Source organism: Saccopteryx leptura, chromosome 13, assembly GCF_036850995.1.
Source record: "Saccopteryx leptura isolate mSacLep1 chromosome 13, mSacLep1_pri_phased_curated, whole genome shotgun sequence".
Lineage (NCBI taxonomy): Eukaryota > Metazoa > Chordata > Mammalia > Chiroptera > Emballonuridae > Saccopteryx > Saccopteryx leptura.
The window spans coordinates 45434608-45445778 of NC_089515.1; the positions used below are offsets into that span (position 1 = coordinate 45434608).

The 11171-nt window shown below is 51.8% G+C and overlaps 1 protein-coding gene across 1 annotated transcript in view; it reads right to left on the bottom strand.

Moving 5' to 3' along the window:
* ACAN (aggrecan) overlaps positions 1–9553 on the bottom strand; it is a 55415-nt gene extending 45862 nt beyond the window's left edge. The window contains exon 1 of the mRNA XM_066355459.1: positions 9424–9553. The gene's annotated coding sequence lies outside the window, so the exon portion shown is untranslated. The remainder of the gene's footprint in view (positions 1–9423) is intronic.
* Positions 9554–11171: the final 1618 nt, after the last annotated feature.

Sequence of the window (11171 nt, forward strand, 5' to 3'; positions counted from 1 at the left end):
GGGACTTGGGAAGTCAGGGTCTAGGTCCAGCTCTGACACCGCTCAGGGACACACCCCATGGTGGGACATAGTCTTCCCCAGGTCCCAGCTTTTTTGTCTATGACAAGAGCAGAATGTCCCATACCAGGGGCTTTATTTCTTCTTTCTTTAAAAAAAAATTTTTAATTTAATTTTAAAAGATTTTATTTATTCATTTTAGAGAGAAGAGAGAGAGAGAAGGGGGGAGGAGCAGGAAGCATGAACTCCCATATGCGCCTTGGCCGGGCAAGCCCAGGGTTTCGAATTGGCGACCTCAGCATTCCAGGCCAAGGCTTTATCTACTGCGCCACCACAGGTCAGGCCAGAGGCTTTCAAAAGACATAAAATTGAAGTTATTCTGAAAGAATGGTACAGGGAACCCTGTCCCCCAGATCTCTGCCCCTTTCAACTCACCTCCGTGGTCCCTATGGAATGTCATAGACTCCCTCCCCACTGACTCCCTGGAGCATGGTGTGAAAAGAATCAGACTGAAGTTATCTGTCCGGTCAGTGCTTTGACTGAGACCTACTCTGTGCTAAACATATTTTAGGTGTTAGAGATAGAATATGAGCAGGACAGACAAGCTCCTGGCCTAGCTCCTGTTTTTGGTGGGGCTGGGGACAGGGCAGCCAACACCAAGGAAACCAACCAATCAGAAGCTTTAAGAAAGTGATATGCTACAAAAAAAAAAAAAAAGTGAGAGAGGGCTGCTGGGCCAGGGGGGTGGGGGTGGGGGCTTATCTTCTTTAAATTAGGTGGTCAGGAAAAGCCTCTCTTAGGAGGTGACATTTGGACCTGAATGGCCGAATGAGCTCGCTATGCAAAGCCACGTGGGAAGAGCAAATGGTCAGGGGAGGCCCTGAGGTGGGAATAAAGGACAAAGCCAGGGGTTGAGGGGGATAGGTGAGGGGAGGGTGAGCTGTGGATGCTGAGGGCAGGGGAGGCCAGCTCCTGCGGGCCCTGCGGTCAATGAAGAGGATTGGACTTTATTCTAAGAGTACAGGATCATGCCTCATCTCTAAGGTCTGCTGGGAGCCTCTGCAGTCCCCGAGGGCTGAGAAGGGATATGCAAATAAGCTTCATCGATCGCTGCATGCATTAAGGGCTGTTCATTCCAGCCAGTACTTGCAGTGGCCAAGGACAGTGGGACTTAGTGACAATTTTCCAGCCACTGAACTGTGGTCAGTGTTCACCTGGTGTATACAAGTCTCACCTTGTTGGTAAATCCCAGGCATCCCCAAGGCACTGAGATGACAGCTGGAGTTATACCAGAGAGAAGAGGGGGGGGGGGGAGGGTCTAGGTAGGCCATGGAAACAATGAAACTAATAGAGCACCCAGCAGGCCAGCCATTAAAGGGGAGGTGGCAGGTAGGGGGCAGAGCAGGAAAGGTTGGGCCCAGCCTTGCACTTGGGGGAAGAGAGCTGGCTGGGGCAGTGGCTGTGTTTGAGATTTGGGGTTTTAAATCCTACTTGGTGGGGTCTCTCTTTCCCTGAACAGCTCACAGGCCCTGATGCAGAGCCTCATTCCTGCCTCAGGGTCAGAGCTGGCTGATTGCCTAGATCAGCAACTCTATAGACTTGGGGAGTCCCTCAATCTGCTCTGAGAAAATAGAGGTCCCTGGTTAAGTTCCATGTGAGAAGCTTGATGAAGATTTAAAGACCCATCAGCATATCGAGATGTCCTGCAGGAAAGAGAGCCATTTATCATGTTTAGCCCTTGGGGATGAGACCCTTTTGACCTGCAATGGCTGTGGACCATTGCTGCAAGGAATGGTTGGTGGCACCCACTTTGGGGAACCCTAACCTGGCTTCATCTGCCTCTCAGGGCAAATGTACTTTAATCCAGGGTCAAGGCCAATGATATTAAGGAAGCGAGGCCCCTGTTTCAGGTAGGAGAGAAGAAATGGGGAAGCAGGCCTTGAGCTTCTCACTCCCCTAAAGGACAAACTAGCGGTAGAGACTCTAGTTCTACCTGCAGAGAAAAGCCGGCAAGTGACCCCCAGAGGTAGGGCTAGAGGAAGGGGCTTAGAACCAAGTGCACCCAGAGGAATAATTTTGGGCTTTAAATGAGGGGTTCAGAAACTGAATTGAATTTGAAATACCCGGGGTGAGTTTGAAAACCCAGATTCCTACCCCTAAGTCTAATCAAGCACCCTGGGAGGCAGGAGTGCTCAAGCGCTCCTGGTTTTCTTTTGTGTGCGTGACAGAGACAGAGAGAGACAGAGAGAGGGAAGATAGGGACAGAGAGGAAGGGAGAGAGATGAGAAGCATCAATTCTTCGTTGCGGCACCTTAGTCATTCATTGATTGCTTTCTCATATGTGCCTTGAGCGGTGGGGCTACAGCAGACCGAGTGACCCCTTGCTCAAGCCAGTGACCTTGGGTTCAAGCTGGTGAGCCTTGCTCAAACCAGATGAGCCTGCGCGCACTCCTGTTTTCCAAGAGCTCAAATGCTCCTGGTTCTGGGACTGAAGGCTCCTTACGATGATGGCCTCCAGGCCCCCCTTTTCAGTCTCGAAAAGCTGACACAAACACCCACTCTATCCCTGAGTCATCCTAAAATCCAGGTGTTCCCCTGAGCCATGTGGATATGAGGTCAAAGTGACGGAGTTTGGTGGTGGAGGAAGGGAGCACCTGGCTGGGGAGGGAAACGTGGGGGGAAAGGTCAGGGCAAGTTCCGGGTGAAATGCTCCTACATGTGACCCCCTTGGCTGGTGAAAATGCCACCACATGTGACCCAGGGTGGAGGCTGGGACAAGGAAGCCCGGGTTTTCTGAGGGAGATGGGACGCTGTCCTCCCCCTTGCATTGGACATTTCTCTTATAAAGGACTTTCTTCCCCAAAGCAGCCCTGAAACTAGTAAGCACCCTGGAAGGATAGAGCCGGAAGGTGGCCCAAGGGTGGACAACGGGTGGCCCCAGGGAAAAATTTGTCCACAGTTGGGTTCTCATGGGGTGGCACAGTATATCTGTGATCTGGTGGCTCCTTTCACTGGGCTGAATGTGACATGTGACATGGAGGGAGGAACCTCAGGAGCCCCAGGTGAAGCCCTGCCTCTGCCAAGAGCCCTCTCCTCTCTGGGGACACTTCCTCATCTGCATATTGAAGGAGGTGGGTGATTTCGGTGTCCCTACGGCCATTTCTGCTCTAATGTTTCATGATTCTAAGGAGGCTCAAGGAAATTTAGCAATTTCCCAAATCCACCCCTTCAAGCTCGTGACTTTCAGTTAGGTCTTAATTTATGTTGACTTCAATTCCATGTGGTGGAACAACAGGCCCATTTCACAGAGAGGAAAATGGAGGTATTCAATGATGTGTCTCCATTGAGATAAGTCTCTGGGTTCCTGATCCTGATTTGGTCCTCTTTTCAGCACCTTGGCCTTCCTCAGTTCTGATGTCCTACTTGTACCTGGTAATCCCCACAGGATCCCACTTTGGTGCCGTCACAACTTAATTGTCGTATCTGCAGTGACCTCTAGAGGCGTTGTTGCTTGGTGCTGTAACCTGACTTGGGCCCACGCTAGGAACCAAGGTCCTGGCTTCTTCTAGCTTACTTGTGATGAAGGATTGGCAGAGTGGAGAACTGCCTGTCTGGGTATTGTTGGCAGCACTTCCCTTATCAAGAATTAGAAGGAATTTATAGTGTGATGGTCCATTCATTTGTTTGTTCATTCATTCAAGTAGGTACAGTACACACTAACTATGAAAGGTTCCTGCTTAGGTTTCACAGGCGCCCCCTCAAGGCACCTTCCCAGACAGTAATTTCCTACTGGATCTTGACACGTGAAGGCAGACCTTAGCATCTTCATTTTACAGATAAGGAACCCAAGGCTCAGAGAGGTGAAGCAATTTTCTCACGTCACACAGCAGTCAATGCACATTTCACGTGGCTCCAAGTCCAGTGCTCCTCCCAGGGCACACATATTGAGCAAACCCTTCCCCCTCTTCTCACCCTTTTGCTGGGAGCTATGTGGGTGGGGAGGTGCTGACCTATAATCCCCCCCAGAACAGATGGCATTACTATAGCAACCATGCCCTAAATAGCAACCTTCTTTGGCCTCAGGATCACATGTCCACACCTGTTGATGTCGTAACTTGCCATCACGGGACCTATAAAAGCCTCAAAAGTAATAATAACAGCTGCTAACTTATTGTAGGCCTACTTTCTGCCAGGTCTTTCATTTGTTTTATTTTGAACCCTCTCGATCATCCTACAAGCCCATCTCACAGATGTAGAAACCAAGATTCAGAGAGGATAAGTGACTTGCCCAAGAGCTGACAACTGGAATTTCAACCTAGATTCGGGCTGGCCAAAGTCCAAGTTCTTTCTACTTTACCATTGTTGCCTCAGCATTTTTCTTTCCTTTTTTTTTTTTAAAGTTATTGATTTTAGAGAGACAGGAAGGGGGGGGGAGAGAGAGAGAGAGAGAGAGAGGGAAACATCAATTTGTTCCATTTATTTATACATTCATTGTTTGATTCCTGTATATGCCGTGACCGGGGATTGAACCTGCAACCTTGGTGTGTCAGGATGATGCTCTAACCAGTTGAACTACCTGGTCAGGACCTCATCTTTTTTATTTCTTTTTGAGTTATCCACTCTTCCCTGTGTGGCCTGGCCCTAAGACTAAATGAAGGTGTAGAGAAGGGTTTCTTAACTGTGGCATAGTTGACATTTTAGGCCAAATAATTCTCTATTTGGGGGGGGGGGTGCTGTCCTGTGCATTATAAATATTTAGCAGCATCCCTGGTTTCTATCTCTCTCAAGGTGGATATAAAAAACATCTCTAGAATGGCCAAATATTCCCTGGGGGGCAGAAGAACTATCTAGTTGAGAATCACTGCTTTATAGAAATGAGAGGTCAGGGTCAAGTTGATTATAGTGTGTCTTCTCCTTTAGACCAGGAGCAGCTGGAGGGCAGGGACAGTGAATTGTTTTAGCGCTGCTGTGTTTCCCACACCTAGTGCAGTGCCTGGTATGTAGCAAGTGGTGATAAAAGATGAACGAACGAATGAATGAATGGTTTCCATGGACATGGTATGTTTCAGGATGAGGGCCTGAAGACCTCGGTTCACATCCAAATTCTCACCAACCCACTCTGGGCTGGTTTGAGTCATGCACCTTCTCCTCTCTGGCCTTGGTCCCCTTTCTGCTGTCTTAAATTAGGGTCATCACAGGCTCTGAAGGCCCTGAACATCTGGAGTCTGGGAATGGCCATGTTGCACCTCAAAGGCCCAGAGTCCAGGGGCTGAAAAGGGGCTGCCTCCCAGGCCAGACACTGCAGACCTTCCCAGTCTTGACTGCTCCTTGCTCTTCCCTTCAAGTCAAGTCAGTTACTGAGAGACAGGCAGGTATGCCCCCCCCCAACTCCCAGAAAAGCAACCCTATCCTGGAGAGGTGGCTTCTTTTTTGGGTGTGCGTCTTAAAAGGAAAAACATGTAACCTCAAAGGTAACCAAATATCCAAATCGTGATGCCCAGCGTCACACACCCCAAATTCACCTATTCATGAGCTTAACAAAAAGCTTCTTTAGGATACACTGTAAGGCCATTGAGAGAGAGCAAAGTCACCTCTCACAGGCCCAGGCCAGCCCGCAGGGTTGTGCAGGCTCTCCCAGCACACACACGCGCGTGCGCGCACACACACACACACACACACACACACACACACACGTGGCTGCTTACAAGGAGGCTCTGAGTTTTTAAAAGTAAACTCTACTATTTCCGTTCTTGCCCTGGATTCAACTTTTGAAGAAAGGAAGCGTTTTACAGTTCTCTACACATACCCTCCCCTTCTGGTCCTCCTCCTTGCCCCACCCCTCCAACAGTCCCTCCATAGCAACCTCAGCTCATCTCCAACCATGCCCAGGGGCCCAGGCCCCCTCACAGGGATGGGGGTATCCTGTCCAGTCTAGGGGGTGGAGAGAGCAGCCACCCCCAGGGGGAGATGCCACAGAGACCCCCATTCCCTCGCCCTACTGAACAGGGCTTCCTTAAGGAGAGAGGATGGCATGAAGCTTCCATTGGGGCCCAGAGCATGACCAAGGACCGCCTGTGACACTCCTGCTTCCAAGATGGGTTCCACCCACAGCCCTCTTGTCCAGGGCAGCCGGTTAGGCCCACCTGCTCCCCCGCCCCACTTGCAAGCAGGCCTGTCCTCTGTGCCTTGCTTCTTCCCTGATTCTGGGTCCCCTCCCTCCAACTCCCTCCCCTACTCCCACCTGCAGCTTCCACCCCTTACTGCCTTCACTTCCAGGACAGGTAAGGGTCCAGTCCATGTATTAATATAGTGCCTGCCACCTGGAACCACGAGGCAGAGATTTCTCACAGACAGAGACATTATTGGGATCAATGTCTTGTAAACGTTCTTGACCACAACCTGCAGTAAGAAATATGTTCTACAAATTTCAAATTAGTATATATTTGTGTATATACCTACATGTTATCAACACACATACACCCGCAGAGGACCGCAAAAATGGGACTATAACTGAAATGCGACTTTCCAGAAGCAATACTTATTCTTACTACATGGGTAGTACTATGAGATTATACTCTTCTAAGTCGTAAAACCCCATTAAATTGGTTTCACAACTCGCAATGGGATGAATCCTGTGTTAGAAGTTCTTGTGGGAGCAGAGACAAACTAAAAGTGACACTTCAAGCAGGACCTGGCTCATCTAAGGTCCTCTGAGTGCCCAATAAGACAGCTTTTTAAGGGACCATGTTATAGCAGGCATCATTAAAAAAAATCTACACCAAAAGTTGGGACATGCAGTCTTTTACTAAGAGAATATTCAAAATTGGTACTGTCTTGAATTTACGATTTGTGACCTCAAGGGGGCCAAGGAACCCTTCGAAGACAGGAGTTAAGATTTGTGGTTCCTGCCTTGTAGGACAAGGCACCTACATTATGTCTTTTAATCCTAGGTTTTCCTCCCCTTTTCAGATAAGAGGAAACTTAGTCACACCATAGTTAAGTAACATCATCAAAGTCATTTGGTGGGTAAGGGGCCCAGCTGGGATTCTCCCCTCTCTGACTGGGGAGTTGGACAGGCTATTCTGGGCATATGAGGAGGATATCACCCCATTTCAGCATTGGGGGTGTGGGCTGCTTGGGATGGGTGTGTGAGAGACTGTGGGCAGGGGCAAAGTGTGGGGTCCGGTGTGGCTCATACCAGTCAGCTCAGTATATGACCACTCAAGCACGCAGAGCCTGCCGCACAATAAGTAATAACATTCCCATCATTTCCTGCCCCCTAGAGCAGCGGTTCTCAACCCTGCAGGTGATCCCTGGCGGGGTCACCTAAAGCCATCAGAAAATATGTAATGCATATCAGGTATTTACATTCCGAATCATAACTGTAGCAAAATTACAGTTATGAAGTAGCCACCAAAATTATTTTTTGGTTTGGGGTCACCGCAACATGAGGAACTGTATTGCGGGGTCATGGTATTAGAAAGGTTGAGAACCACTGCCCTAGAGTCTTTACCCCTGTATTGGCCAGAGGACTTTCAAATAATAAAGAATCTCAATTTAAAAAAATCCCATTTTAAGTAGGATTTTCATTGAAAATGCTAGGAAAAGAATCTTCTACTTAATAATAATAATAATAATAATATCAAACAATACTTGAGTACTTGCCTAGGGGCAGGTACTATGCCATGTGCTTTGCTTGGTCATTCCATGCTACTACTTATTTCGGACCTGCTACGGGCCAGCACTGAGCAGAACCTGGCACCTAGATGGCGCTCAGTAGATACTGGAGAATGAATGAAGCTATCAGTGCCGCTCTAGAAACTGCACATAAATACATCCAATTTAAACACACTCAGTGTTTGTGGAGGAATCCCAACGTGTCTCTGAGATAGTTTGTTCCTTTTTTTTTTTTTATAATTCCTTCCTCTAAAACTGTTTAAACTTGAGAGATCTTTTGATCCGTAATTTTTTCTTTCAGTTTAGAAACATTCTCCCCCAACTCACTCCATCCACCATTCCCTCCTCCACAAGCTTTGGGGTTTCCTCCCTCATTGCCCTTCCATTCCTGGGCAGTCTCTTGCCCCACTCAGTGATTCACGGGCCAATACTCCTACATGGATCTTCGTAACACCTCCTAAACCCCTTGCCCAGAGGCACAGGCAACCTGACTGCTCCTTCTCTTTGGCAACCCAGAAACCAAGGGAGAGAGACAAGGATTTCAGCCCAGACTTCACCTTTATATCAGAATTGCTCCTAAGTCACAGGGCGACTGTTAGAAAGTCGTCGCACATTTCTGAGTTCACTTTCCTCAATCACGAGATGAGATGGGTGTGTTTCCAAGGTCCACGGTCTCTCACACTGTCCGACACCCACCCACTGTAGCGTCCAGGACCAGCAACCCCACATTAAACCAATTCAGCTTTGTATCTTCCTTCATTCCTCCTGCAAGCCATCCCTATAGAAGTGGCATTTATGCATAAACTGTAATGCAGGGACCTGGGTTCCTTAGGGGTGAAACCCTAGAAGAATCCCACCAGAATCCCACTCATGGACTGCAAGAAAGAGAGTGATGGAAGAGTTTGGGTTGGACCCTATCTTCCAACAGGAGACAACCCCAGAGCCACAGTTTACTCTGGCCTAGAATGTAGGTGGGTTGACATAGTGACAGCCATCCATCCCACACCAGGTTTAGCAAGGGCTCCTGTTCCACCATCACTGGCTTCATCCGCAGCAGAACGCAGCGATGGAAAAACTGCCCTGGGTCATTTGACTTTATCACCCCTCCCCTTCCTTGAGAAATGCACCTTCTTGGTGGCAGGTTCAGAGCAACGCCGAGTCTCCCTGGCGGGCAGCTCACAGGTTTTGCTAATTCCTCCCGGCTTTTCAGGTGCCCCGTGGCTCCTGGATTAGGCCAAGTGGCCAAGGAAGTGGGGCCGAAGGATTCTCGCTGCCTCTCTCAGGTACCTGCTGTGTACCTGACACATCCCCAGCCAGAATGCCAAGCGGCCCCTTTTCCACCGACAAAGCGCACCCAGCGCTCGAGGTGAAACAACGCTTCCAGCTCGCAAGTAGCACCGCGAGAGTTGACCCCGCACTTGCCACGCTCTGAAGCCGCCTCTCTGCGCGTTATGACTCCTCTCGGACCCCGGGACTCAACACACCCGAGTTGGAGTAAAAGCTCCCTGTTCTCTATCCCTTAGTTCTCGGGGGCAGAGGGCCAGGGGGCCAGGGGATCAGAGCCCCTCCTCGCGTGTTCCTTCGCCGCATTCGCTCCGAGTCTGCAAGCACCGGAAAGTTTGCTCGACTGCACGGCTGTGAGGTCGAGGCCCCCAGCGCGCCCTTCCCCGAGGGGAGACTGAGGCAGCGCCGCCGCGATACGGCGGGGCGCCCTGGGCCAGCCTCCCTCGGAGGGAAGGAGACAGTTACCTTGCCGAGTTGCGCTCCCTTCTCCAAGAACTTCAGTCCCGTACACCTGGCGAGGCAGCGGGGGCTCCTGGGCCCGGGAGGCCCGGTCTCGCGGCGCAGCCGGGAGACGCTCTGCGCGGGCGGCGCGCACCCCTGCTCCTGCCCGCGTCCTGTCCGCGGGTCCACTCAGGCGGTGGCCGCAGCGGCAGCGGCTGGCTTGCAGAGGGAAGAAGGGACACTGAAAGGTGCCCGGAGTCCCCTGGTACCCGCGTCAGAAGCCGGCCGGCGAGATGCGGAGAGAGACCTTGAGCAGCGCGGCGCGTCCTCAGCTTTGCGAGCCCCTCAGGAGCGGCGGGGAGGTAGGTGGGCGGGCGGGCAGGCGGGCACGGCGCGCGGTGACACATATACCCGGGGCGGGCGGGGAGGGGGCGCGCGCCGAGGGAAACCCCACCCCCGGGGGACCCGGCAGGGGCGGGGCGGGCGGAGGCGTCTGGCGCGCGCTGGAACCCGGCTCCCGGCCGGCGGGCGCGTGGCTGGGGAGGCAGCCCGGCGCGCTGGGCGCGGGAGGAGCGCTCCCGGCCGCAGAGGCAGGCGGCGCGGGAAGGGCCGAGGGCCGGTGTCTGCAATGCGGTCGGCGGCTCCGCAGTCCGAGGGGCCCGGAGGGCTGCACCGGCACAGCTGCCTCCGGCGGGCCCGGCCGCCGGGGCCGGACGGGGCTCCCGGGCGTCCCGCGCGGGGTCTGCAGCCGAGCCCGGCGAGATGGGGCCCGATTTGCAGGGACCCTCCTCAGGAGGTGGCTGAAAGTTTTGGGGATGGGGTGCGCCGGATGCTAGGAGAGAGCCGGGAGAGGACAAGGTTGGGCGGCAGCGGGAGGTGTCTTGGAGCTGGGAACCTCAGGGTTTCAGTACCTAGGAGAGACCAAGGACATCTCAAAGGAAGTAGGGATTCGCCAGTTCCTCTGGGGCTCCATAGACCACCCTCCTTAATTTGGTTTCTGGGCAAAAGAATAAAAGAACTAACAGCTTTTGAGCACCTTCTGTGAGGTGGTTGTTTCACATTCACTAATATCTCATTTAATTTCCCCAAAGAGCCCAGTGAGGTAAATATGATAATGCCCCCCTCCCAAGATCAGTGAAAACTGGCGCTCAGAGGTGGGTTCTGAATTCAAACTCAAGGTCATGGTCTGTCTGCTCCACACACTGCTGGTTCCAGCTGTCGCAGCACTTTGGGGGGAACCCAGGCTGGCTGGTGGTCTTCAGGGTCCTTATGGGAGGAGCTAGTGCCTGGCGCAAAGATTTAGTGGCCTTGTTCTGTGTGGTAGAAACTGCTTGACCCCCCTCCTTGGGTGAGGATGGAATGAACAAGAAGTGGCATCTTTGTGGGCTGCACATTACAGACACAATAGATCAACTTTTTCCTTGATTAAAAGGAATGGCAGTGCTTCAGTTCTCCTCGGTGACTACTCTGGAATTGTGGGTATTTTTGACTGGCCATCTCTGCTAAGGGACAGGACTGGCCTGGCTCAGGACATTGTCTGGAGCCTCCCCTCACCCTGCCCCCACTTCTTTGCACAGGGCAGTGAAGCCCGGGGTGGGCATGGTGCCCACTCTACCCACCAGTCCCACCAACTGTCGCTAAGGTGTCTCATTAGTTGGCAGTTCTTGGCTACACCCCTTCTCTATCTGAGTCTGTTGTTTCTCCTGGTCAGTCCCTGAATTGCAGAGCACCTTGGGTAGTACTGACATGATGGTGACTAGAGCCCTTCAGGG